This window comes from Mirounga angustirostris, unplaced genomic scaffold, assembly GCF_029215605.1.
Source record: "Mirounga angustirostris isolate CCGP_5_RB_7025 unplaced genomic scaffold, mMirAng1.0.hap1 SCAF_9, whole genome shotgun sequence".
Classification (NCBI taxonomy): Eukaryota; Metazoa; Chordata; class Mammalia; order Carnivora; family Phocidae; genus Mirounga; species Mirounga angustirostris.
Genome location: NW_026991717.1, coordinates 40,549,635 through 40,577,613, shown reverse-complemented (window position 1 = coordinate 40,577,613; position 27,979 = coordinate 40,549,635). Strand labels below are relative to the sequence as shown.

The window sequence follows — 27,979 nt, the reverse complement described above, 5'->3', positions numbered from 1 at the left end:
GGGCAGGAAACCTGAAGCCAAACACGCAGGCTCCAATTTTAAACAGGACCCTGGCAGGAATTTTTCTCAAACTGCAGACAAAAATGCAGAATGGTGAAGAGTGTATAATCTGCAGGTGCACGGTTAAAACAGGACAAACAAAACACCCGTGTGCCTACCACGCAGCTTACGAAAAAATACAACCTGTGTGCTCTTCCCAACCTTACCCCTCCCCACTGAAGGGAGGAACCACTGTCCCGATTTTTATATCAATCACTCATTTGCTAATTTTCTCGTATTCGATTTAACGGCAGTCTTTAATCGACAGAAACCAAACTCAGGTGTACAAATATATAAAACATAAAACCCGAGTCTCTTATCAATAGGGCGTTTAGATCTCAGCCCATCCTCTGCTTCGCCCCGTAACGGTGACGCCGAGGTACAGCGTGCACACTAACCTGTTTTCCCAACTGACAGAGCGGTGACTTGATTATTTGCATACCCACAGTGCACTGCGGTCGGTACAAGTTTAAAACAATAAAACTTAAAAATTCCTCCACTTGTACATCTTACAGTTAGGTCTCTACTTAGAAAATAACCTAAAAGTTTTTATTCAGGCACTGAGTCTTGCGGTTAATTAGACACCATCACTGAACTAGGATTTTTTTTCAACCGAGGTATGAGTTACAACATCAAACGTTACGCTCTGGTTTCTCTTCAGATCGCATAAATCTTTCGCCTTTTACTAAAGATTTCCGTGGAGAGGAACAAGTCTGAGTATTAACCCAATTTTTTGAGGCCTTGCTTCTGCAGGGCTTATTTGTTCTTTCAAGAAAAGATGTAAATGCTTGGTGTGGTGTGGGTTTTCCTGTGTGATGTAATTTATTACATAACTGTCTGCAAAGCGGTTGTGTTGCTTTCGTTGCTGTTGTACTATCTGATTTACAATCATGGTTAGTTTTTTTTTTTCTCGCCTTTTTTCTACTTAGGATTGGAGTTCGCGTTTTCTCACTTCGAATGTCTTCAGGGAGAATGTGGTGTAAGTCGCGTTATTTCGTTCTTTCTTGCCTGCTTTTTGTAACACATCGGTGTCTTTTCAGTTTTTTGGAACTATTTCTTTACTTGAAACTGAGTTCAATTGTTTGGTTATGTGTGTTGGCCGTTTCTTTCTTATGGTTCCTTGTCAAGCAGCGTGAAGCTTTCCTCTGTTTTCGTCTTATTTTTCTTTCCTTTCCCCTGTGTTCATCTGTTTTGTTTTTTAACTTCCACATACGAGGTAAATCATGTGGTATTTGTCTTTGATTTATTTTGCTTAGCATTAATACTGTTCCATACACATGTTTGTAAATGGCAAGATTTCATTCTGGGTTTAAAGTTTTACAAGCCAGTTAAATAAGAAGGAAGGTCCTCTTGCTCTCTAGTCAAGTAGAAGCAGGGGGATTTAAAGTTGTTTTTTGTTTTTTTAAAGCTGGTTAAATAATTAAGAAGGAAAGCGTATGAGGTTGATTTTATTTAGTCCAAGATTTTGTTTCAACGTGAAACCAATATAGAAAATTAAAAGTGCTTGCATTATCTTTTTTGGTGCTAAATCTTCTAAATCCAGTTTGTATCTTGCACTTGATATATTTCAGGTGGGCCTTGCTGCTCTTCAGGCACTCAATCAGCACGTGAAACTAATGACAGTATCGGGCAGCACGGGTCTTGTATTAATTACATTGCCCGAACAGACCAGTTTATAGATCCTTCTCTCTTCATGGAGGTTTGGTTTCTTTCCCTATATTTTGGTTGTTAGAATGATGTTACTCACAATGTGTGTGCAAGACTTTCTTTTCCTAAAGTGTGGAATGGAACCACTGGGTCAGGGCAGGTAAATGTAATAATTTGTCCCAGGAGTGAGTGTACTCATTTCCATTTCCATCAATGGCATTTGTGTATTCCCATAGCTTTTCGTCCTTACTGGCTGTTGGTTCACTGACTTTAATTTTTGCCCATCTGGTAGTCATGAAATGATATCTGACAGTAGTTTTAATGTATTTTAATTCTCTAATTACTTCTGAGGTTGAATATCTTTTTAAAGATTTTTTTTGGCCATCATGGTTTACCTTCATTGAAATGCCTGTATGTGTCTTTTGCCCATTTTTTTTTTTTCTTATATTGTGAATCTTTGTCTTAGTTATTTTGGTAGGTTTTTTTAACACAACCTCTAGACTCTAGAGACTTTTATTTTTTTAAGATTTATCTATTTTAGAGAGAGAGCACGCGCATGAGCATGAGAAGCAGAATCCTCAAGCTGACTGATTTCACGCTGAGTGCAGAGCCTGACGCAGGGCTTGGTCCCACAACCCTGAGATCACAACCCAGCCGAAACCAAGAGTCTGACACTTCACCGACTGAACCACCCAGGCGCCCCTATAGAGATTTTAAATAGTAATTCTTTGTTGGTTATATGATGCAGGTAACTTCTTTCTGTTTATAGCTTCCCTTTCCATTCTTCTTACAGTGTGTCTTGGTGAAGTGGTCTTAATTTTAATGTCAGATCGATTTTTTTCTTCATTCTGATTTGTGCTTTTGTGTGTGTTTTGTTTATTAAATCACTACCTCAGGTTATTAAGGAAATTCTTTTAAAGTTATGTCTTTTGTATTTAAGTTCTTGATTCTTCTGGAACTGAATTTTTGTGTGAAGTGTGGATCAATTTTTATCCACCACCCCCCGCCCCCCACTGACAGTTGTCCCTCACTATTTTTTTTTTTTAAGATTTTATTTTATTTGGCAGAGAGAGACAGCGAGAAAGGGAACACAAGTAGGGGGAGTGGGAGAAGGAGAAGCGGGCTTCCGGCGGAGCAGGGAGCCCGATGTGGGGCTGGATCCCAGGACACTGGGATCATGACCTGAGCCGAAGGCAGACGCTTAATGACTGAGCCACCCAGGCGCCCCCAAGAGGAATTCTTGTGGCATTCAACAAGGTGACTTAAAAATTCATTTTGGGGGCACCTGGATGACTCAGTCAGTTAAGCATCGGACTCTTTTTTTTTTTTTAGATTTTATTTATTTATTTGACAGGGAGAGACAAAGCAAGAGAGGGAACACAAGCAGGGGGAGTGGGAGAGGGAGAAGCAGGCTTCCCGCTGAGCAGGGAGCCCGAAGCCGGGCTCGATCCCAGGACCCTGGGATCATGACCTGAGCCGAAGGCAGACGCTTAATGACTGAGCCACCCAGGCGCCCCAACTTATTTAAATTTCTAATCATTCAAGGAAACACATTTGGTTCCTCGGTCCCACTAGCCACACTTCAAGTACCCAGCAGCCACAGGTGGCTAGGGGTAAATGTATTGGATAGCACAGATCTGGAACATTCCAGCACCCAGGCGCCCCAAGCATCTGACTCTTGATTTTGGCTCGGGTCATGACATGGAACCCGCTATACACACACACCCCAGCATCTGCTCCATACTGGAGGCCGGAGGCAACACGGAAGAAGTCCCATCGTCCAGCCAGTCCTTGCAGCCAGGATTGTGGATGCTGCTCTGGCTACACCATGTCACTGTGCAAACAGCACCTCAAGGATGCCAAGGACGGGGCCCTCTGGTTAGTGATGACCCCTCACTTTGGGTCTTCAGAGGGTGAAGGGATCCCTCCCTTGTGCTCAGCCTAACACAGAGCTGAGAAAGCCAGCCCAGGCACTCACTTCTGTTTCCTCAGTGTCTGAATCGGCCCCGTTGGGGGGCAAGTCCCCTCACAGCCCAGGACCGCCTGGGATCCCAGGGAGCGCTGGCTGCCTCTTCTTTCCGAGGCCCCCTACAGGATCCCTTTCCCATCCAGCCTTTCTAAGGGCAGCCCGGAGGGTCTCCAGAACACAAAGGAATTCAAATTACACTCCCCTTTCCAGGACATTGGGATTATTGTCTAGGGGAGCCCCTTCCCTGTCAATAGAGTAGCCTCTTCATTTCCTCAAGGGTATTTTACCTCCTGCAGGGACGCGGGGGACTTTCTGATCCTTTCTCTCTCTCTCTCTCTCTTTTAATAGATGTATTCAGCCATGTATTAGGAAATATTGATTCGGGGCATTTAAATTCCAGTTAGTTGGGGCACCTGGGTGGCTCAGTTGGTTGAACATCTGACTCTTGGTTTTGGCTCAGGTCATGATCTCAGGGTCCTGGGATCGAGCCCCACGTCGTCAGGCTCCAAGCTCAGTGGGGGAGTCTGCCTGAGATTCTCTCCCTCTCCCTTTGCCCCTCCCCCTGCTCGTCTACTCCCTCTCTCACTCTAAAATAAATAATCTTTTAAAAAAAAATTCCAGTTAACATACAGTGTAATATTAGTTTCAGCTGTACAAATAGTGATTCAACACTTCCATATATCCCCCGTGCTCATCACAAGTGTACTCCTTAGTCCCCATCACCTACTTAACCCAGCCCCCCACCCGCCCTCACCTCCCCTGGGAACCATCAGTTCTGTATAGTTAAGAGTTTGTTTCTTGGCTTGCCTTTCTCTCACTGTCTTTTCATTTTTCTTTGCTCATTTGTTTCTTAAATTCCACATGAGTGAAATCATATGGTATTTGTCTTTTTCTGACTTATTTCACTTAGCATAATACTCTCTAGCTCCTTCCATGTCATTGCAAATGGCAAGATTTCATTCTTTTTTATGGCTGAGTAATATTTCTGTGTGTGTGTGTGTGTGTGTCTACACACCACATCTTCTTTATCCATTCATCAGTCCACGGACACTTGGGCTATTTCCGTAATTTGGCTATTGTAAATAATGCTGCCATAAACATAGGGGTGTGTGTATCCCTTTGAACTAGTATTTTTGTGTTCTTTGGGTAAATACCTAGGGTAATTGGTTCCCCTTTCTCCACATCCTCTCCAGCACCTGTTGTTTTTTTGTGTTGTTGATTTTAGCCATTCTGACAGGTATGAGGTGATCTTTCATTGTAGTTTTGATTTGCATTTCCCTGATGACGACTGATGTTGAGCATTTTTTCATATGTCTGTTGGCCATCTGGATATCTATGGAGAAGTGTCTGTTCATTTCTTCTGCCCATTTTTAAATTGGATTATTTGTTTTTTGGGTGTTGAGTTGTTTTTTTTAAGATTTTATTTATTTGAGAGAGAGAGTGAGAGCACATTAGCAGGGGGAGGGGCAGAGGGAGAAGCAGACTCACTGCTGAGCAGGAAGCCCCACGCGGGGCTCCATCCCAAGACCCTGGGATCATGACCTGAGTCGAAGGCAGAAGCTTAACTGACTGAGCCATCCAGGCACCCTGGGTGTTGAGTTTTATAGGTCCTTTATATATTTTGGATACTAACCCTTTATCAGATATGTCATTTGCAAATACCGTCTCCCATTCAGTAGGTTGCCTTTCAGTTTTGTTGAGTGTTTCCTTTGCTGTGCAGAAGCTTTTTATTTTGATGTAGTCCTGATAGATTATTTTTGCTTTTGTTTCCCTTGCCTCAGGAGACATATCTAGAAAAAAGTTGCTGCAGCTGATGTCAGAGAAATTACTGCATGTGCTTTCTTCAAGAACTTTTATGGTTTCAAGTCTCACATTTAGGTCTTTAATCCATGTTGAGTCTATTTTGTGTATGGTGAAAGAGAGTAGTCCAGTTTCATTCTTCTGCATGTGGCTGTCCAGTTTTCCCAGCACCATTTGTTGAAGAGACTGTCTTTTTCCCTTTGGATATTCTTTCCTACTTTGTCTAAGCTTAATTGACCATATAACTGTGGGTTCATTTCTGGGTTCTATTCTGTTCTATAGATCTTTCTATTTTTGTGCCAGTACCATACTGTTTTGATCACTGCAGCTTTGTAATATAACTTGAAGTCTGGAATTGTGATGCCTCCAGCTTTGCTTTTTTTTTTTTTCAAGGTTGCTTTGGCTATTGAGGGTCTTTTGTGGTTCCAAACAAATTTAGGTTTGTTTGTTCTAGTTTTGTGAAAAATGCTGTTGGTATTTTGAAAGGGATTGCATTAAATGTACAGATTGCTTTGGGTAGTGTGGACATTTTAATATTTCTTCTTCCAATCCATAAGCATGGAATGTCTTTCCATTTTTTTGGGTCGTCTTCAATGTCTTTCGTCAGTGTTTTCTAGTTTTCAGAGTACAGGTCTTTCACCTCTTTGGTTAGGTTTATTCCTAGGGTTTTTAAATTTTTTTAAAGATTTATTTATTTATTAGAGAGAGAGAGAGAACAAGCTCTGAGGCCTTGGCAGTAGGATGACTAATTATTTCCCCTTGTTCTTCAGCACATTCAGACAGTCTCTGGCTTCCACATACTTGGTCTGTACCCCTTGACCTGGGCAATGGACATGAACAAGAACTCCACTTCCTGGTTCAGCTCGTTCTTGAGCATCTCTAGCTGTGGTAAGTTCTGTTAGTGATGTTAACTGCTCCATGTTGGGGGAAGGAGGACTAACTATCTTATTATTTTTGGTGCAATTGTAAATGGGATTGATTCCTTAATTTCTCTTTCTGCTGCTTTGTTATTAGTATATAGAAATGCAAGAGAGGGGTTCCTGGGTGGTGCAGTCGGTTGGGCATTAGTTTCAACTCAGGTCTGATCTCAGGGTCATGAGATCGAGCCCAAAGTTGGGTTCTGCATTCAGCGTGGAGTCTACTTGAGTTTCTCTCTCACTCTTCCTTTCCCCTTCCCACTGTGCGCTCTGTCTCTCTCTGAAATAAATAAGTAAATCTTTAAAAAAGAGAGAAATGGGGCGCCTGGGTGGCTCAGTTGGTTAAACGACTGCCTTCAGCTCAGGTCATGATCCCAGGGTCCCGGGATCGAGTCCCGCATCGGGCTCCCTGCTCTGCGGGGAGCCTGCTTCTCCCTCTCCCACTCCCCCTGCTTGTGTTCCCTCTCTCGCTGTGTCTCTCTCTGTCAAATAAATAAATAAAATCTTTAAAAAAAAAAAAAAGAGAGAAATGCAGCAGATTTCTGTACATTGATTTTGTATTCTGCGACTTTACTGAATTTATCAGTTCTAGCAGTTTTTTCATGGAGCCCTTTGGGTTTTCTATATAGAGTATCATGTCATCTGCAAATAGTGAAAATTTTACTTCTTCCTGCTGATTTAGATACCTATTATTACTTTTTGTTGTCTGATTGCTGTGGCTAGGATATCCAGTACTATGTTGAATAAAAGTGGCGAGAGTGGACATCCCTGTCTTGTTCCTGACCATAGAGGAAAAGCTCTGTTTTTCCCCATTTAGAATGATGTTAACTGTGGGTTTTTCATATATAGCCTGTATTATGTTGATGTATGTTCACTCTAAATCTACTTTGTTGAGGGTTTTTACCATGAATGGATGTTGTACTTTGTCAGATATTTTTTCTGCATCTATTGAAATGATCATATAGTTCTTTTTTTTTTAAAAGATATATTTATTTTAGAGAAAGAGAGACCGTGTGTACATGAGTGGGGGGTGGGGCAGAGGGAGAGAAGCAGACGCCTCCCTGAGCACAGAGTCCGACATAGGACTCAGTCTCACAACCCCGAGATCATGACCTAAGCTGAAATCAAGAGTCGGACACTTAACCAACTGAGCCACCCATGTGCCATGAAATGATCATCAGTTTTATCCTTTCTGTTATTGATGTGATGTATTATGTTGATTGATTTGCAAATATTGAACCACCCTTGCAACCCAAGAATAAATTGCGCTTGATCATGGTGAATGATTTTTTAATGTATTGTTGGATTCAGTTTGCTAGTATTTTGTTGAGGATTTTTGCATCCATGTTCATCAGAGATATCTTTATCTGATTTTGGTATCAGGGTCATGCTGGCCTCATAGAATGAATTTGGAAGTTTTCCTTCCTTTTCTATATTTTGGAGTAGTTTGAGAATAGGTATTCTTCTTTATTTTTTAGAAATATTTTATTTATTTATTTGCCAGAGAGAGGGAGAGCACAAGCAGAGAGAGCTGCAGGCAGAGGGAGAAGCAGGCTCCCCACTGGGGAAGGAGCCCGATGAGGGACTCGATCCCAGGACCCTGGGGTCATGACCTGAGCCGAAGGCAGACGCTTAATAACTGAGCCACTCAGGTGTCCCTAATTCTTGAAATGTTTGGTAGAATTTGCCTGTGAAGCCATCTAGTCCTGGACACTTTTTTTTTTAATGTAATCTCTTGACCCCAAGATCAAGAGGCACACTCTTCCAGCTGAGCCAGATGCCCCAAATTTGTTCTTCCTAATTTTATTTTATTATTTATTTATTAAAGATGTTTATTTTTAAGTAATCTCTACACCCAATGTAGGGCTCAAACTTACAACCCCAAGATCAAGAGCTGCATGCTCGGGTGCCTAGGTGGCTCATTCGGTTAAGCCTCTGCCTTTGGCTCAGGGCATGATCCCAGGGTTCTGGGATCAAGTCCCACAGCGAGCTCCCTGCTCAGCAGGGAATCTGCTCCTCCCCACCCCACCCTTCCCCCTGCTCGTGATTTCTCTCTCTCTCTTTCTCAAATAAATAAAACCTTTAAACAAAAAAAAGGGGGGGGTGCCTGGGTGGCTCAGTCATTGGGCATCTGCCTTCAGCTCAGGTCGTGATCCCGGGGTCCTGGGATCGAGCCCCACATCGGGCTCCTGGCTCTGCGGGAAGCCTGCTTCTCCCTCTCCCACTCCTCCTGCTTGTGTTCCCTCTCTCACTGTGTCTCTCTCTGTCAAATAAATAAAATCTTAAAAAAAAAAAAAAAAAAGCTACATGCTCTGTGGACTGAGCCAGCCAGGTGCCCCATGGTCCTGGACTTTTGTTTGTTGGAAATTTTTTTATTACTGATCAATTTCTTTGCTGGTTATCGGTCTGTTCAAATTTTCTGTTTCGGTTTTGGTAATTTATATGTTTTTAGGAATTTATCCATTTCTTCTGTGTTGTCCAATTTGTTGGCATATAGTTTTTCATAATCTCTTATAATTGTATTTCTGTGGTATTGGTTGTTATTTCTCCTCTCCCATTTGTGATTTTATTTATTTGTGTCCTTCCTTTTTCTTTTTGATAGTTCTGGCTTAATGTTTATCAATTATTAATTTTTTTGAAAAGCCAGCTCCTGGTTTAATTGATCTTTTCTATTGTTTTTTTCTTTTTATGTATGTATATAACCTCTGTGCCCAATATGGGTCTCGAACTCATGACCCCAAGATCAAGAGTTGCCTGCTCTACCAACTGAGCCAACCAGGCTCCCCTGTTCTAGTGCTTTTTTAGTTTCTAACTCATTTATTTCTGCTCTAATCTTATTAGTTCCTTCCTTCTTCTGGCTTTAGGCTTTGTTTATTATTCTTTTCCTAGCTCTTTTAGGTGTAAGGTTAGGTTGTTTATGTGAGATTTCTCTTGCTTCTTGAGGTAGGCCTGTGTTACTATATACTTCCTTCTTAGAACCACTTTTGTGGGGTGCCTGGGTGGCTCAGTCAGTTAAGAATCTGACTCTTGATTTTGGCTCAGGCCATGATCTCAGGCTTGTGAGATCAAGCCCCATATTGGGCTCTGCACTGAATGCAGAGCCTGCTTGGGATTCTCTCCATCTCCCTCTGCCTTGCTCACATGCGCTCTCTCTCTCTCAAAAAAAAAAAAAAAAAATCACTTTTGCTGCATCCCAAGGTTTTGTGTTTTCATTTTCATTTGTTTCCATGTATTTTTTTTTTAATTTCTTCTTTTATTTCCTGATTGACACATTCATTGTTTCATAGCATGTTACTTAGCCTCTATGTATTTGTGGTCTTTCCAGATTTTTTCTTGTGGGTGACTTCTACTGTCATGGCATTGTGGTCAGAAAAGGTGCATGGTATGACTTTGGTTTTCTTGAATTTATTGAGGCCTGTTTTGTGGCCTAATATATGATCTATTCTGGAGACTGTTCTATGTGCATTGAAAAGAATGTGTATTCTGCTGTTTTAGGATGGAATGTTCTGAATATATCTGTTAAATCCATCTGGTCTAGTGTGTCATTCAAAGCCATTGTTTCCTTGTTGATTTTCTGTTTAGATGATCTGTCCATTAATGTAAGTGGGATGTTAAAGTTCCCTACTATTGTATTATTATCAATTAGTTCCTTCATGTTTGCTATTAATTGTTTTATGTATTTGGGTGCTCCCATGTTGGGTGCATAAATATTTATAATTGTTAGATCTTCTTGTTGGATTGTCCCCTTTATTATTATTTTTTTAAAGATTTTATTTATTTAGGGGCGGCTGGGTGGCTCAGTCGCTAAGCGTCTGCCTTCAGCTCGGGTCATAATCCCAGGGTCCTGGGATCGAGCCCCGCATCGGGCTCCCTGCTCTGCGGGAAGCCTGCTTCTCCCTCTCCCACTCCCCCTGCTTGTGTTCCCTCTCTTGCTGTGTCTCTCTCTGTCAAATAAATAAGTAAAATCTTTTTAAAAATTTATTTATTTATTTATTTGACAGAGAGAGTGAGTGAGCACACAAGCAGGGGGAGCAGCAGAGGGAGAGGGAGAAACGGGCCCTCTACTGAGCAGGGAGCCAGATGTGGGACTCGATCCCAGGACCCTGAGATCATGACCTGAGCTGAAGGCAGACACTTAACTGACTGAGCCATCCAGGCACCCCATCCCCTTTATTATTAGGTAGTGTCCTTCTTTGTCTCTTTTTACAGTCTTTGTTTAAAAGTCTATTTTGTCCAATACAAGTATTGCTACTCCAGCTTTCTTTGAACATCTATTTGCATGGTAGATGTTTTCTCCATCCCTTCACTTTGAACCTGCAGGTGTCTTTAGGTCTAAAATGAGTCTCTTGTAGGCAGCATATAGACGGGTCTTGCTTTTTTTTTTTTTTTAATCCATTCTGACACTGTTTCTTTTGATTAAAGCATTTAGTCCATTTACGTTCAAGTCATTATTGATTTAAAAAAGGTAATTATTGATAGATATGTATTTATTGCCATTTTATTACTTGTGATTGTTTCTGGAGATTTTCTCTGATCCTTTTATATCTTTCTTTCTTTCATGGCTTGCTGGTTTTCTTTAGTGATATATTTGGATTTCTTTCTCTTTGTTCTTTGCATATTTATTTGTAGTTTTTGATTTGTGGTTACCATTAGGTTTGTATATAACGTCTTCTGTGTATAGCAGTCTATATTAAGTTGATGGTCGTTTAAGCTTGAACCCATTCTTTACTCCGGTCCTCCCCACGTTTTAGGTATATGTTGTCATATTTTACCTCCTTTTTTAAAGTGAGTTCCTTGACTGATTTTTTATAGAAATACTCATTTTTACTGCTTTTGTGTTTCCTACCTTCCTACTTTCACTTTTGCTCTTTCTTTTCCACTCACAGAGTCCCCTTTAGTATTTCTTGCAGAGCTGTTTTCATGGTCATGAACTCCTTTAATTTTTTGTTTATCTGTGAAACTCTTTATTTCTCCTATTTTGATTGTTAACCTTGCTGGATAGAATATTCTTGGCTGCGGATTTTTCCCACTCAGCACTTTGATTATGCCATTCTCTTCTGGCTTGAAGAGTTTCTGCTGAAAAATCTACCTTATGGGTTTTCCCTTTTAAGTAACTTTTCTTTTGTCTTGCTGCTTTTAAGATTTTTTTTTCCTTATCACTGTATTTTGCCAGTTTCATGATAATATGTCTTGGTGTGGGTCTGCTTTTGTTGATTTTGATGGGAGTTCTCTGTGCCTCCTGGATCTGGGTATCTGTTTCCTTCCCCAGATTAGGGAATTTTTTAGCTATTTCTTCAAATAAATTTTCTGCCTCCTTTTCTCTGTCTTCTTCTTCTGGAACTCCTAAAATACAAATGTTACTACATTTGATGGAGTCACTGAGTTCCCTAAGTCTATCTTCATTTCCCATAATTCTCTCTTTTGTTCAGCTTCATTATTTTCCATTATTTTGTCCTCTTTGTCACTAATTCATTCCTCTGCTTCTTCCTGCCTGCTCTTCATTGCATCAAGCCTATTTCCAATCTTGTTTGTTGCATTTTTCATCTCTTACTGATTCTTTTTTACCTCTTTTATCTCTGTAGTAATGATTTCATTGATGCCTTCTATTATTTTCTCAAGCCCAGTGAGTATCCTTATGATTTTGCTTTAAATTCTTCATCAGGCATGTTACTTATATCTGTTTTGCTTAGATCTCTAGTCTTGGCCTTATCTCGTTTTTTCACTTGGGATAAATTCCTCCACCTGGCGTTTTGTTCTAAGCCTCTGCCTTCTTCTGTGTGTTAGAAAAGCCAGTTATGTCTCCTGCTCCTGAAAGTAATGGCTTTATGAAGAAGAGGTCGTGTAGTGTCCCGGGCCTAGTACTTCAGGGAGTGTCTCTAGTGTGTGCTGCATGCAATCTGCTGTTGTGTTTTGGCTGCTCTGTCCTTCAGGCCAGTCATCTGCCCAGGCTCTACTTGCCTGCAGTGGGCAGTGTTTGGTCCCTGGCCTGAATGTGGTGGCTTTTAACTAGGTGTGCTCTGGCCTGCTTGTGAAATGAGACTTGTCACCACGTCCACCAGAACTTAGGCCCTGCAGAACTCTTGGCGGGAGATGTGGTGTGGGCAGGGGTTTGTGCTGGTCTTCTGGGGAAGGGGCCCAATGTGCTGGGACTGAGGCAAGCCTGACTGAAAAGGGCAGTCCTGCCAGAGCACAAGAGGGGTGGGATTTGGTATAAGCAAGTTAGGCAGCCAGTGTCGATGCAGCTTCCCTCAGGTGGTTCTGTGTTTATGCTGAGGGGTAGGGGAGGGAAATGGCACCAGCCAGGTCCTTTCTTCCTGGTCTCTCTCTCTCTCAACATTGCCTCTTAGGGCCATGCTCCTAGAAGAGCAAGTAATCTCCCCACTGTGTGTCCCCAGGCTTGATTTCCCCATCTGTCAGGGGAGGGCCCGAGTGAGTTTCCACACTGTATGCTCCTAGGTTGTTTACCTGCCTTCTCTCCAGCAGCAGCCTGGATGTCTCCACACTGGAGCCCAGTCCAGCCTGCCGATACTTTAAAAAACTTCAGGATTGGGGCACTTGGGTGGCTCAGTCACTTAAGCATCTGCCTTTGGCTCAGGTCATGATCCCAGGGTCCTGGCCCCATCAGGCTCCCTATCAGTGGAGGGTCTGCTTGTCCCCCTCCCTCTCCCTCTGCCTGCCACTACCCCCCCCCCCCACTTGTGCTTGCTCTCTTTCTCTGTCAAATAAATAAATAAAATCTTTAAAAACAAAAGCAAAACAAAAAACAAAAAAACTTCAGGATTTGAGCACTATTGTGGCAAGAAGTCACAAATTTCAACCCTTCCTGCTGTCCAAGCCAATGGCTATGGAAGAACATTCTCCTTGTGTGTTCCCCTGTGTGCTTCTCTCTCTCTCTCCCTTCTCTACAACCGTGGCTTCCTCCCCCCTGCAGCACCATGTGTCTGCACGTCCTACCTTCTTCAATGTGGCCTCTTCTCTCCACTTAGTTGTGGGGTTTGTTCTGGCAGTCTTCAGATTGATTTCTGGGGTATTTAGGATGATTTGATAGTTACTTAGTTCTGTTCATTGGATGCTGTGAGCCTAGGGTCCCCCTACTCTGCTGCCATCACCCCCCTGTGTGATCCTTTCTCTTGATGAAGGGACCAAAAACCACTCAACTTCAGTCTCCCAGGGCTCCTGTCATATTGTTATCCTTTATCCATTCATTCCGCTAACATTTTCAAGACTTCCATCAAAAACACAATTTAATATTTTTTCTCATGAACCCCACATATTGAAAGAGTTTTGCCCATTGCATTTATCAAGTAAGAATTTATTCTTTTCCTATTTGTAATTAATCAAAAACATATTTGACCACCAGCGAGAGTTCTGATCAGCTTGAGGAGACTAGGGTGCTCTCCCAGAGCAGGTCTAACACTGGCCCATGTTGAGGAGGGTGATGGGGAAGGGTACAGCCATGGACATGTAACCGGAGCCCATGGGTGTGAGAGCACCTGGCTCCGGGGGCCTCAAACAGATCAGGTTTGGCCACTCACCACCGACAAAATACAAAGGCAGAGAGTGGGTGGCAGTGAAACAAGAAAGGAATTTGTTTCAATGAGCCCAACACCGGGAAGACTGGGACTAGCATCTCAAAGGCTGTCTCCAAAGTGCTGCAAATACTTGTAGGTTTATATAAGGAGAAGTATATAGGGAGAAGGTGAGACAAAAGCCAGCGAGTACGTGCAGGTGAGCAGTAAAGGTCAGCTGGATCATTGTCTTGGGGTCAATCTCGGGCAAGGTCCTGCTGCCTCAGGGCAGTCCCTGTTGCTTGAGGGGGTGGTTGCAGTTCCCATCCAGGGATGCTTTGCCCGCAGGGTCTTTTGCCTGAATTGAGAGATTAGCTGGAAAGAACTTCATCGGTTAGAAAGGACAGACTGAGGTCAGAATGGAGCAGTTGAAATCCTCCGTAAGACCTGTGGAAGCAGCTCCCACCTCCGAGACTACCTCCTCCCCGCTGTGTCCTCAGCCCCAGCCTGGGAACCACGGGCCTCTAATTTGCACCCCATGGGGCAGAAGTCCGGGCAATGGGGCTGTAGCAAGGGTGTGAAACTGGGTGGGGAGAGGGTGTTCTCTTCCCAGCCCTGTGACCTCCCCAGTCCTGAGTACCCTCCCCAGGGCTTGATTTCCCCATCTGTCAGGGGAGGGCCCTAGTGAGAGAATCTCCAGATTTCCCTCCAGGCTCTGACCTTTTAGATGGTAAATCTTGGACTCGGGAGAGTGGAGGTGAGAGTGTGACAGAACCCAGCAGCACAGCCGGTGATCCCGCTGCTCGGGCTGGTCCCGCTAGGCTTGTCTGATAGACACTGATCCCTGTGGGCGTGACAGACAACGCCAGGCCAGAGCAGGGCTGTTTGGTCACACCAGGTTGGACATGCTGGAGCACCCCATACACAGGCGCACTCATACACACACGTGTGTGAACAGCATGCACGTGTAAACGTGCATGTGTGCATTCATCAACACGTGCGTGTGTATGCACACGCACACACACACGCACACGCACAAACACACTCATCCCAAGTGCCATATGCTACACAGCCCCAAGTTTGCAGACCTGCCCACTTCTCTGCCCTGGATCACCAGCCACCGTTTTTTGGCATCTGTCTGGAAGGCTGGGTATGGGGCTTCCTGCTGGCCCAGATGTGTGAGCGTCTCTGAGTGGGCTGAGCCCACTGGTCTGCAGCCTGCTTTTCAAGAGCAGACATCAGGCGAGGGATGCAGGCTTTCCTCTGTAACTGCGCTGCTTGGGGTCTCCACTGCTGCTTCCCATTTGGTAACAGCTCATGAATCTTAGTTCTTCTCCCATATCAGCCACAGGTTGATGGAGGCCAGCAAAAAGGGGGCTCGCGTTGCTGACGGGTAGGAGAAGGGGAGCAGGGCGGGGGGCGGGGGTGGTGGATAGACAGCAGGCTGATGAGAGGAGCTGACTCCATATTGGCCCACCAGGGGGAGAACTTGGAACATTCATATCTGTATCCCTTCACTTATCCTGCACCTCCTGGGCTCAAGAGAGGTTTCTGGAAAGGATGAATAGATGCCTAACTAGATGAGGAGATAAGGACCTGAAGAGACAAAGGAAGGAGGAAGGCAGGTGGGGAAGGGGAGATGAATAAACCTAAACTAGTGGGGACAGGCTTAGGGGGAGCTTTTCTTTTTACATGGTAATTAAAAAGGTTGACACTGTGGGGCCTGGTAAGAACACTACATTGCGGAAATGCATTTCTTTTCCTTCCTATTTCCTCTTGAGATGAACTCTGTCCCTGTTATGCTGTGACCCTGGGCGATCTCTCTCTGAGCCTCAGTATTCCCATCACTAAGCTGGGCCTTCCTTTCCCTCAAAGTGTCATCAAGAGATTCAAGTGAAATAATGGAATGAGAATAGTGCTTTGGAAAACAAACATGTGCCTAATCGCAGGGATGACATGCCCACATTGAAGCTGAAAGGCAGTATGGTACAGTAGTTATGACTCAGGCTCCCAAGTCAGATCGCCTGAATTCCCATCCCAACTTTTCCCCTTACCAGCTGTGGGACCTCAAGCACGTTCCTTAACTTCTCTGTGCCGCAGTTACTTCATCTGAGAAGCAAGCATGATGATAACAATATCTGCTTCTCCCTCTCCCACTCCCCCTGCTTGTGTTCCTGCTCTCGCTGTCTCTATCTCTGTCAAATAAATAAAATCTTAAAAACAAATAAATAAATCTTAAAAAAGCTGTAGGAATCTGAAGAGAGGCAGTGTTTTATCTTTAATTTAAAAATTTCCCCAATGCTACGGATTTGCGTACATATGTTTTAGTTTTACTATGTGACCATTTTATTGTGGTGTCATGACTTGTTGCTTTGTGACTTAAGTTTTTTAAACATTTCATTACTGTTCTTGAATAGATAATACATTCACAGGGCACAAAATTTGCAAGGTTGCTGTGACATGTGCTGGCTGAGGCAGGTGGCACTTTAGGGTGCCCCTGTGCCTGGCTCATGCATGCATCCGGTGCCCACTTTGGGCAGAAACAAAGGACAGGGACTTGAGTGGGACCTTGGCCCAGAGGCAGCAGGTTCACTCCCAGCCCTGGCTCCGGGGGCACTGGCCAGCCTGGCTGAGGAGGACTGCAGGGTCAGAGAGGCAGATGGATGGGACCAGGGGACAAGGAGAAAGAAGGACACAGGGAAACGAGAAAGAAGCCAGGTTAATGTTTAAAAAGAAGACAACAGACCCAAAATGGAGTCTATGCTAAGCCCCAAGTCACCAAACCGAGACTTAATTTACAGTTTTGGCTCTGCTAGAAATGGAATCTTAAATCAGCCAATTAGGAATTACCTGATCAGGGCGCCTGGGTGACTCAGTTGGTTAAGCGACTGCCTTCGGCTCAGGTCATGATCCTGGAGTCCCGGGATCGAGTCCCGCATCGGGATCCCTGCTCGGCAGGGAGTCTGCTGCTCCCTCTGACCCTCCCCCCTCTCATGTTCTTTCTCTCTCATTCTCTCTCTCTCAAATAAATAAATAAAATCTTAAAAAAAAAAAAAAAGGAATTACCTGATCAGCACTAGCGGCTAATCTGCCCGATAGATAGACCCCTGTCATCTCCTAAAGGAACGTGACCTTGCCATATCCAATCTACTTTTTGCTCGTACAACTTCCTTGTTCGCCCTGCTTTCTGCCTATAAAAGTGTTTCGTTTTGTACAGCTCCTCAGAGCTCCTTCTGTCTGCTAGATTGGATGCTGCTTGAATCATTGAAGAAAACCAATAAGAGGGGCACCTGGCTGGCTCAGTTGATTGAGCATGCAACTCTTGATTTTGGGGTCATGAGTTCAAGCCTAGCCTCACATTGGGTGTAGAGATTACTTAAGAAAAAAGAAAGAAGGCCAGAAAGAGCTTTAGAATGTTCTCAGTTGGGGGCACCTGTTTGGCTCAGTTGGAGAAGCATGTGACTCTTGATCTCATGGACTTTGATCCCACATTGAGTCTAGAGATTACTTAAAAAAAAAAAAAAATTGTGCTCAGTTGAATTTTTTTTTTTTTTAACTAAAGAGGATAATTCCAACCTGAAAACAAGAATATCTAGAGATTAAATCATTTCTGAATCAGCTAAAATCGATGATTGGGGCTTGTTGGGACTGAACTAGGTGTTTACCAATGGGAAAAGCTCCCCGGATCTCTTTTCTTTTTAAATTGAGGTAAAATTGGTAAATAACATTGTATGTTTCAGGTATACAACATTATAATTCAACATTTGTATGTGCTACAAAGTAATCACCACTAAAGTCTACTTACCATTATCAGCATAAAACTGAGTCCCTTTATCCATTTTGCTTGCCTCCCCACTCCCTCTCCCTTCTGGTAACCATCAATCTGTTCTCTGTATCCATGAGCTTGTTTTTGTTTTGTTTTGTTTTAGATTCCATATATAAATGAAATCTTACAGTATTTGTTTTTCTCCATCTGACTTACTTCGCTTAGCATAATACCTTCAAGGTCCATCCATGTTGTCACAAATGGCAAGATTGCATTCTTTTTTTATCACTGAGTAATATCCCATTGTATGTATGTATATATGTGTATAAATACCACATCTTCTTTATTCATTCATAGATGGACATTTAGGTTGTTTCCATGTCTTGGATATTATAAATAATGATGCTGTGGATGGGGTGCCTGGGTGCCTCAGCTGCCTTCGGCTCAGGTCATGATCCCGGGGTCCTGGGATCGAGCCCCACATCGGGCTCCCTGCTCGGCGGGAAGCCTGCTTCTCCCTCTCCCACTCCCCCTGCTTGTGTTCCCTCTGTCGCTGTGTCTCTCTCTGTCAAATAAATGAAATCTTTAAAAAAAAAAAATGATGCAGGGGACATGGAGGTTAAGTATCTTTTTGAGTTAGTGTTTTCATTTTCTATGGATAAATACCCAGAAATGGAAAAGCTGGATCACATGGTAGTTCTTTTTTTTTTTTTTAAGATTTTATTTATTTATTTGAGACAGAGAGAATGAGAGAGAGAGCACATGAGAGGGGGGAGGGTCAGAGGGAGAAGCAGGCTCCCTGCCGAGCAGGGAGCCCAATGCGGGACTCGATCCAGGGACTCCAGGATCATGACCTGAGCCGAAAGCAGTCGCTTAACCAACTGAGCCACCCAGGCGCCCCTCACATGGTAGTTCTATTCTTTTTTTTTTTTTTTTAAGGAATCTCCATACTGTTTTCCACAGTGGCTGCCCCAGTTCACGTTCCCACCACCAATGCATGAGGGTTCTGTTTTCTCTATATCTTCTCCTACACTTGTTGTTTCTTGTCTTTTTGGTAATAGCCATTCTAACCAGTGTGAGGTGATATCTCATTACGGTTTTGAATGGCATTTCCCTAATAATTAGTGATCTTTCCCTAATAATCAGCATCTTTCTGTGTGCCTGTTGGCCATGTGTATGTCTTCTTTGGAAAAATGTCTATTCAGATCCTCTGCCCATTTCAATTGGGTTGTTTGGTGTTTTGTTGTTGAGTTGTATGAGTTCTTTAAATATTTTAGATCTTAATCCCTTATCAGATATATGATTTGAAAAAAATCTTGTCCCATGCATTAGGTTGTCTTTTTGTTGTGATGATGGTTTCTTTCACTTTGTGGAAGCTTTTTAGTCTGATTTAGTCCCATTCGTTTATTTCTGCTTTTGTTTCCCTTGCTTTTGAAGTCAGATCCACAAAAATGTTACCAAGACTAATGTCAAGGAGCTTACTACCTATCTTTTCTTCCAGAAATTGTATGGTTTCAGGTCTTACATTCAAATCTTTAATCCATCTTTTTTAAAAATCTTTAATCCATTTTGAGTTAATTTTTGTGTATGTTTAAAATAGTGGACTATTTTCGTTCTTTTGCATGTGACCATCCAGGTTTCCCAACACCATTTATTAAGGAGACTGTCCTTTCTCTATTGTATGTTTTTGGCTCCTTTGTCATAAATTAATTGGCCATATGTGTGTGGGTTTAATTCTGGGTTCTCAGTGGTATTCCATTGATCCATGCATCTATTTTTATGTCAAACCAGACTGTTTTCGTTACTGTAGCTTTGTAGTATAGTTTGAAATCAGGGAGCATGATTTCCTTACCTCCAGCTTTGTTCTTCTTTCTCAAGATTGCTTTGGCTACTCAGGATCTTTTGTGGTTCCAAACAAATTTTAGAATTATTTTTTTTTTTAAGATTTTATTTATTTATTTGACAGAGAGAGACACAGTGAGAGAGGGAACACAAGCAGGGGGAGTGGGAGAGGGAGAAGCAGGCTTCCCACTGAGCAGGGAGCCCGATGCGGGGCTCGATCCCAGGACCCTGGGATCATGACCCGAGCCAAAGGCAGACACTTAACGACTGAGCCACCTAGGTGCCCCAAATTTTAGAATTATTTTAGTTCTGAAAAATTCCCTTGGAATTTTGATAGGGATTGCATTGAATCTATAGGTTGCTTTGGGACATTTTAACAATATTAATTCTTTGGATCCCTGAGCACAGAATATTTTTCCATTTATTTGTATCTTCTTCAATTTCTTTCATCAGTGTCTTATAGCTTTCAGAACACAGGTCTTTCATCTCCTTGGTTAAGTTTATTCCTAGGTATTTAAGTCTTTTTGATGTAATTGTAAATGGGATTGTTTTCTTAGTTTCTCTTTCTAATAGTTCATAATTAGTGTATAGAAGGATCTTAGATTTCTGTATTTTGATTTTGTATCCTGCAACTTTACTGAATTCATTTATTAGTTTGAACGGTTTTTAGTGGAGTCTTTGGGGTTTTCTCTATATTGTATTATGTCATCTGTAAACAGTGACAGTTTTACTTCTTCCTTTCCAATTTGGATGCCTTTTATTTTTCTTGCCAAATTGCTGTGGTTAGCACTTCTGATACTATGTTGAATAAAAGTGGCAAGAGTGGGCATCCTTGTCTTGTTCCTGATCTTTGAGGAAAAGATTTCAGCTTTTCACCATTGAGTATGATGTTAGCTGTGGGTTTGTCTTGTATGGCCCTTACTGTGTCTAGGCACATTCCCTCTATTCCCACTTTGTTGAGAGTTTTTATTGTAAGAGGACGTTGAATTTTGTCAAATGCTTTGTCTGCATCTGCTGAGATGATCCTCTGATTTTTATCCTTCCTTTTGTCAGTGCGGTGTATTACCTTGATTGATTTACAGATGTTAAACCACCCTTGCACCAGGGTCCGCAGAGCAGCCTTGGGAGGGAAGGAAGCTGCTCATGGAAGAAAAGCAGTCCTGGTCCTATCACAGACCACTGGTGGAGAGTGAGGATGCACAGGGTCTTAGTGGGGATCACTAGGCGGGCTCCATCAGACCCACAATGCACATGCCCCAGACCCAGCAAATCCCCTCATTTCTACTCTACAGAAACACATGCTGATGAGCACAGGGAGACAGTGGAAGGTTCGGTGCAGCACTGGAAATTGGAAACATTATTTAGCATATCTATATATGGAAGTCTGTATCCCATAGAAAAAGGCCTGGAAGGAGCCCAAAGCTGATAATGGTGTTGCCCCTAGTAGGGCACTGGGCTTGGGGCAGTTGAGAGGGGACTTATGCAACATTTTTTTGTGCTTTAAACAAGGAGAATGCTTCTGGTATTGCTTGTTTGACCTAAATTAGTATGTTTTTCTTATACTTGAAAAGAACTAAATTGATCCCAAAAGAGGAGGGATTTGGGCAAAAAGGAGAGAAAGCAGAGAGGTTTGGAGGTGAAGGAGGAGCCATGAGATGATAGGGAGAAAGATGGGCAGAGAGGCTCTTTTGCACTCTGGTGAATGACACGCAATCTAATTCATCCTCCAGCTCCTCTTTGGGGCTGTTCAGCAAAGACTCAAACAGCTTTTTGATTCATTATTGGATGTTGGGCTTTTCTTTCAAATGTAAAACTGAGATCACCCACAAGGCAGACTGGCATTATTCATGGAGAACCTTCTATGGTGGAGCCTGGGCGTATAGGGGGCAGTAAGAGCTCCACAGTGACCTTTACTACCTTGAGATAAATCACTCAAGGCGCCAGAAACAAAGGGTTGTGGAAGCAGAGAGGAAGGAGCATTGATTCTGTCTGAGAATTAGGAAGGCCTCATGGAGGTAGAGATGTGGCTGGGGAGCGCTGGTGCAAACATAGGGATGTTCCAGCGAGAAGAATTGGGAAAATGCGTCTTAGGCTGTGTTTGGTGGATCTCCTCCCAAGGTTCTAGGTTGTTGTCTATGGGTTGAAAGAGTCCCAGAGAGCATGCTCATCTGGTGGCCAATGCTAAAGGCGCCTCCATGCCGAGAAGCCTCTAGGAGGCTGAGAACAAACATCAGCTGAAAATCCTGGGTCCCTCACCAAAAACAGTTGGCATCATGGGGCTCCAGATGTGATGCCCTAAAAGGAATACAGCATCACATATGAATTGTTCGTAGCAAAAATTATTATCTGATTCTCTAGTCAGGAGGAAACATGAGACAAATCCACCTTGGGGGTCACTCTGCAGGACAGCTGACTTTGACCCTTCAGAAATGTCAGTGTCGGGGTGCCTGGGTGGCTCAGTCAGTTAAGCATCTGTCTTCAGTTCAGGTCATGATCTTGGGGTCCTGGAATTGAGTCCCGCATCAGGTGCTCTGCTCAGCGGGGAGCCTGCTTCTCCCTCTCCCTCTCTCTCCCTCTGTGCTCTCTCTCTCAAATAAATATATAAAAATCTTTTTTAAAAAATGTGTCAGGAAAAACAGAGAAGGCTGGGTTTGTTCTGGAACCGCAGAGAGTAAAGAGACATGACAGCCCAGAGAAGGCATGAGTCTTGGTTGGATCCTGGATCTGGGAAACACAGCTAAGGTGGACATTGTTGGACACCTGGGGATGCTGGATCGTGGACTTTGCATTAGATAATAGCTTTGAATCTTTTTTTTTTTTCTTTTAATGATGGAAATAAAAAGAACGTTAACATGATGTTGTTTCCATGGGGTGGGAAGATGCAGGGGAAGAGAATCCATTCTTTTACAAGGAGAATGCAAGTTTGGGTTCCGGTCGTGGCCCCGCCGCTGCCTACCTGTGACAACAGGAACCCATTGTGCCCGGGTCCCGAGCCCATTTCACCTATGGGCACAGGGACCGGTGGTGCCCACCTGGTGAAGCTGTTGAAGGCCAACTGCGTGTATTCAGGAGAAGCTGCAGCCAGTGGGTTAACCCCCTTCAGCCCCCTGGTCCTGCTGGAAGCATCCACAGAGTCAGGCCCTCTGGGGGGCTCCCTTCGCCCTGTGGGGGGGAGGCAGACTAGGGGGTGGCGTGCACCCCTTCGCTTCCCTCTGCCTCCCCCACCCCGGTTCTCAGCCCAGAATAGGTGCTGTGCTCCCAGCCAGAGTTTTCGACTGCAGGGTGCAGCCTGGAAACATGGTTTAGATCCCCTTTGTTGGTTTCCAGCAAATTAAAATTTATCTCTCAGGGAGGAAATGAGGGGGTTGAGGGTTTTTTTTCTTCTCCTTAATGGGTCCTGATGAAGGAAATGAATGCAGAGAGGGAATCAGAAATACGATCCACCGCTTGCCGGCTTGGAAAGGTCTGGGGGCTCCCTGCGCCCTCACAGGGGGCAGCTGGGCACAGGGTGTTTTATTGTATAATTAACCTTGACCCCTCTGGGTTCAAAGAGAGAGGTTAGTTGGAAATAAATCAATAGTCTGGTCTGGTCACTTCAAAGGCTTCAGAACCCGCTGGAAAATTCCATATTGTTTCAGTGTGTAAATTGGAATAGGGTGTGCAGTTCTTTTTGAAAGGCTGGGAGGGTTAGGCCTAAAATTGAAATTAATTGTGTATCCACTTCCTTTAATCAAGCAACCAGGAGGCTTTATTGCGTTCCTTGTTGCAGGGGCGGGTGGGAAGTCCCCGCAGAAAACACCGTGTGACCTCTGTGTGGCCACTGGGCAGGGCTCTGGGACAAAAGGCATCTCCCCTCCCCAGCAGCAAGCAGCCTTTTATTCGGACATGTCTGGAATTCTCAGAACCACCAAGCCATCACCATCCTTATACATAGCATTTATTGAGTACTTACTATGGCCCGGGTGCCAGGGATTTTCCTGGGATTTTTCTCGTCTGATCCTCACAACAACCCAGTTGGATTAAGTACCATTATTATCTGTTACAGATGGGGCAGTGGAGCTTCAGAGGGGCGAACTAGCCAGGCCAAAGCCACTGTGAGCTTTCTGTTGCAGTGCCGTGGCTCAAGGAATGAACATCAGAGCCCCGGGAGAGCTGCAGATCACCCAGTCTCCATTCTCCTCCCCAGAGTCTTCAAGAGAAAGCAGCCCTGGCCACCTTTCCCAGAGTCCCTCTTGGCTTCACGTCCTGTTCACCTTTCCCCTCTCTCTCTCCTTTCTCCACCCCACACCCCTTCCCTTGGGCTTTGCTTTCCTGCTCTCTGGCTTGCTTTCCACAAACACGCGAGTGTTTAGAGCTTCTCTCCGCTCTGGCTGGCTCACAAAGAGGTAAGATACCGTGCTCGTCCTTAGGAAACTCACTTCCTAAGTTCCCCAAGCAGGGATGACAGGTAGACACGGTGTGCAGATTTGCTGCGGAAGGAAGTAGTTCTGTATGAGAGGGTTAAGCAAGGTGCAGAGGAAGGGCAGAAGCAGAAGTAGTTCTAACCGGAGAGAACCAGGGAGGACATCGGGAGGAGGCAGTGAACAAGAACCAGTGGAGTGGGATCATTCCAGGCTGAAGGAACTTCTTGCAGAAAGGCCTGGAGGCAGTGTTGTGCCTGGCACATGCTGGAGAAGCCAGGAGCCCGACTTGAAGGATTGGAGTCCACAAAAGGAGCCAAGAATTAGGCTCTGTTCTGAATAATAATAATAATAAGAGCAAGCATGGTCCTGAGTGCTTTACATGACTGACTTGTTTACTGCTCACAACCTGCAAGGTAGGTGCTGTCCTTATCCCCCTGGTTTCTAGAGGAGGAAATGGTCCCAGAAGGTCACCCAGCTGGACAGCAGCTGAGTGGGGATTACAAACCCAAGCCTGTGCTCTGAACCGCTGGATTACACTGTCTCCCGTGAGGGGGGCCTTGAACGCCAGGCCAAAGGTGTCGTACTGCCCTGGGAGCAATGGGAAGCGATGGCAGGTTCCTGATCTAACCTGCATTTTAGGACATGCCCAGCTTCCTCAACCGCCCTCCCTACTCCAGGGTCTGACATCCCTGGGTCTCTCCTCAATATGCAGGAAGAAAATCTTCATCTCAGCCAGTTTAGACCATTCCCTCTTCTCCCCACCATGAGATTCCCCTGTCCTTTCTCCTCCACACCCAGATAGCAAGTCAGTAGCCAGCATGGGCTTAGAACAAGGAGGCCAATGTTCCAGCCCCAGCTCCACCACCTCACTTCTCTGGGCCTCAGTTTCCATCTGTTAAGTGAGAGGGTGACAGAGAGTCCATCCCTGCCCCCCACAAGGCTTTGAGAAGACTCAGATGAGGTAACAGGGAGGCATTCCACAAAAGGCCACCAGAATTAGTAACAGAGGCCTCATCGTTATCACTCAGGACTCCACAGAGGCTCTTTCCCTTCCCTGAGGAAGGCCCTGGCCATTTGACCCTCTTGCTGGTTCCCTTTCCACCCGGAAGGCCACACCAAGCTTTCCTCAGACATGTCAACTGGGCAAAAAAGCAGGTGCTGGAAATCTAGTAACCATTCATTCATCTATTTCTTGGGCATCTACTAAGTGCCAAGCCCCATGCAGCAGATGATAGCTTCCTGGCTGCTCAGAGGTCGCAGCCCGCCCTTTCGCTTCTTTGCTCCGCTGTGCCTTCAGCCTCAGAGCCCTTTCCCCAGCCATCATTCCTCTTCGAAGACTTCCTTAATCCTGGACGCCTAGGAACTGCGTTTTCTTCTGTTTCCACAGCTTGTTGCTGTTACCACCCACGTGAGCATTTGGATAGATAGCAGTACTTTTATTCACCCCTGGGCAGTCAGTTCACTGAGGGCCTGGTCCGCCTCCCTTGCACGGGGCTGAGCACTTATGAGCTGCTAGCTTCCATCCAACTGTAGTCCCCATAGCTGTAATCCTCACTAATTCCACAGGGTGGCAGCAAAACCCTCCGGTCACAGCCCTCCTCCTGGGAGAGCAGAGCCTCCAGGCAGGGCTGCTGCGTCCAGAGACTCCCTCGACTGCAGGGAAGCCAGGCCAGGTGCGGAGGTCCCTTCAAGCTTGCGCTCTTCTTTATCCCACTCTTCACCTTCCACTTGGGGTCACCTTGCCCTGCCCACCCCAATCTCTCTTCCTGTAACAATGGGATCACTTGAACACAAACTGCACGCTTCCCTTATTACAAACTCATGGAGTCCTTTCAGCTACTTTTTAAAAAATCTTTTTAAATTTTATAATTTTTATTAAAATTTTTTTTTAAGATTTTGCTTATTTATTTGACCTAGAGAGAGCACAAGCAGGGCGAGCGGCAGGCAAAGGGAGAAGGAGAAGCAGGCTCCCCGCTGAGCAGGGAGCCCAACCTGGGGCTCGGTCCCAGCACCCTGGGACCATGACCTGAGCTGAAGGCAGCCGCCCGACCGACTGAGCCACCCAGGTGCCCATTTTTGTATTATTTTTTAAAAGATTTATTTATTTGAGAGAGAGAGAGAGAGAGAGAGAGTGCCGGGGGAGTGGCAAAGGGAGAGGGAGAGAGAGTTTCCTGCAGACTCCCCGCTGAGTGCAGAGTCCCACCTGGGGCTCCATCTCAGGAGCCTGAGATCATGACCTGAGCCAAAACCAAGAGTCAGACGCTCAAGGGACTGAGCCACCCAGGCGCCCCCACCTATTTTTTTTTTTTTTTTTAGTGACAGTTTATAAAAAGGTCATTCATATGCCATACAGCTCACCCATTACAGTGGGCAATTTAGTAGTTCTTAGGATATTCACAGGGTTGTGCAACCATCATCACAACCAAATTTAAAACATTCTCATCACCCCAAAAAGAAACCCTGTGCCCGTTAGCACTCACTCCCCATTTTTCCCTAACCCCCAGCCCTAGGCAACCACTTATCTCTTCTTGATCTCTATAGATTTGCCTCTTCTGGGCATTTCATACAAATGGAACCATACGATATGTGGTCTTTTGTGACTGGCTTCTTTCACTTAGCATCAAGTTTTCCAGTCCATTTTACTGCTAAATAATATCCTATCGTATGGATATACCACATTTTGTTTATCCATTCATCACCTGGTGGACATTTATTTCCACTTTTTATCTATCATGGATCTTGTAGCTATGAACATCGACATACAATTTTTGTATAAACTTGTGTGCTTTCATTTTTCTTGACTAAACACTGAGGAGTGGAAACGCTGGGTCATCTAGTAGCTCTATGTCCAGTCTTTTGAGGAATGGGCTTTTCACAACAGCCGCACCGTTTTATATTCCCACTGGCGGCGTGTGAGCGTTTGGAGTTTGCCACATCCTCGACGGTACTTGATAGTATGTGACTTTTTCTTTTTTTAAAGATTCTATTTATTTATTTGACAGAGAGAGCACAAGCAGTGGCAGGCAGAGGGAGAAGCAGACTCTCTGCAGGGCAGGGCCCGATGCGGGGAGCCCCCCAGGCACCCCAAGTATGTGACTTTTTTATTCTGGCTATCCTCGTGGGAACAGAGTGGTATCGCATTGGGGTTTTGCTTTTTATTTATTTAATGTGCTGTTGGGCACTTGCATATCTTCTTTGCAGAAATGTGTATTCAGATCCCTTGCCCATTTTTTTATTTAGGTTTTTTTTAAATATTAAGTAATCTCTACACCCAACGTGGGGCTCAAACTCACGACCCCGAGGTCAAGAACTGATTGCTCTACTAACTAAGCCGGCCAGGCGCCCCACCTTTGCCCATTTTTAAATTGGGTTACTTGTCTTTTCATCATTGAGTTATTTTTATTGCGTTATGAGTTCTTCGTATATTCTAGATACAAATCCTTTATCAGAGATACGACGTGCAAGTATTTTCTCCCATCCTGTGCTTGTCTTGGTACTTTCTTGACGGTGTCATTCGAAGCACAAAGTTCTTAATTGTGATATGGTTTTTTTTTTTGGATGTTTTTGGTGGTATTTTTTCTTTTCTTGGATTGTACCTGTGGCATTATGTCAGTTTTTGCCTAATCCAAGGTTACAAATCTGTACATCTATGTTTTCTTCTATGTGCTAGCTTTTACATTTAGGTTTTTGCTCCCTTTTAATTGTTTTTACGTGGTGTGAGGAAGGGGTCCAAATTCATTCTTCTTCATGTGAATATCCACTTGTCCCAGTGCCATCTGTTGAAAAGTCTCTTCTTCCCCATGAATGGTTTTGATATCCTTGCCAAAGTTCAATTTATTTATTTATTTATTTATTTATTTATTTTTAAAGATTTTATTTATTTATTTGACAGAGAGACACACAGCGAGAGAGGGAACACAAGCAGGGGGAGTGGGAGAGGGAGAAGCAGGCTTCCGGCCGAGCAGGGAGCCCGATGCAGGGCTCGATCCCAGGACCCTGGGATCATGACCTGAGCTGAAGGCAGTCACCCAACTGACTGAGCCACCCAGGCGCCCTTATTTTTATATTTTTTTAAGATTTTATTTATT

At 44.2% G+C, this 27,979-nt stretch overlaps 1 long non-coding RNA gene and 1 other non-coding gene across 2 annotated transcripts; both read left to right on the top strand.

The window, feature by feature from the left end:
• The first annotated feature begins 680 nt into the window (after window positions 1-680).
• Window positions 681-796, top strand: LOC123862541 (U5 spliceosomal RNA). Its single transcript, XR_006795246.1, has one exon. It is a non-coding gene; the product is annotated as a U5 spliceosomal RNA (small nuclear RNA).
• LOC123861090 (uncharacterized) lies at window positions 693-27,979 on the top strand. The gene is made up of 7 exons (XR_010404985.1): window positions 693-832; window positions 969-1,018; window positions 1,611-1,738; window positions 6,226-6,343; window positions 23,534-25,564; window positions 25,809-25,957; window positions 26,894-27,979. It is a non-coding gene; the product is annotated as an uncharacterized LOC123861090 (long non-coding RNA).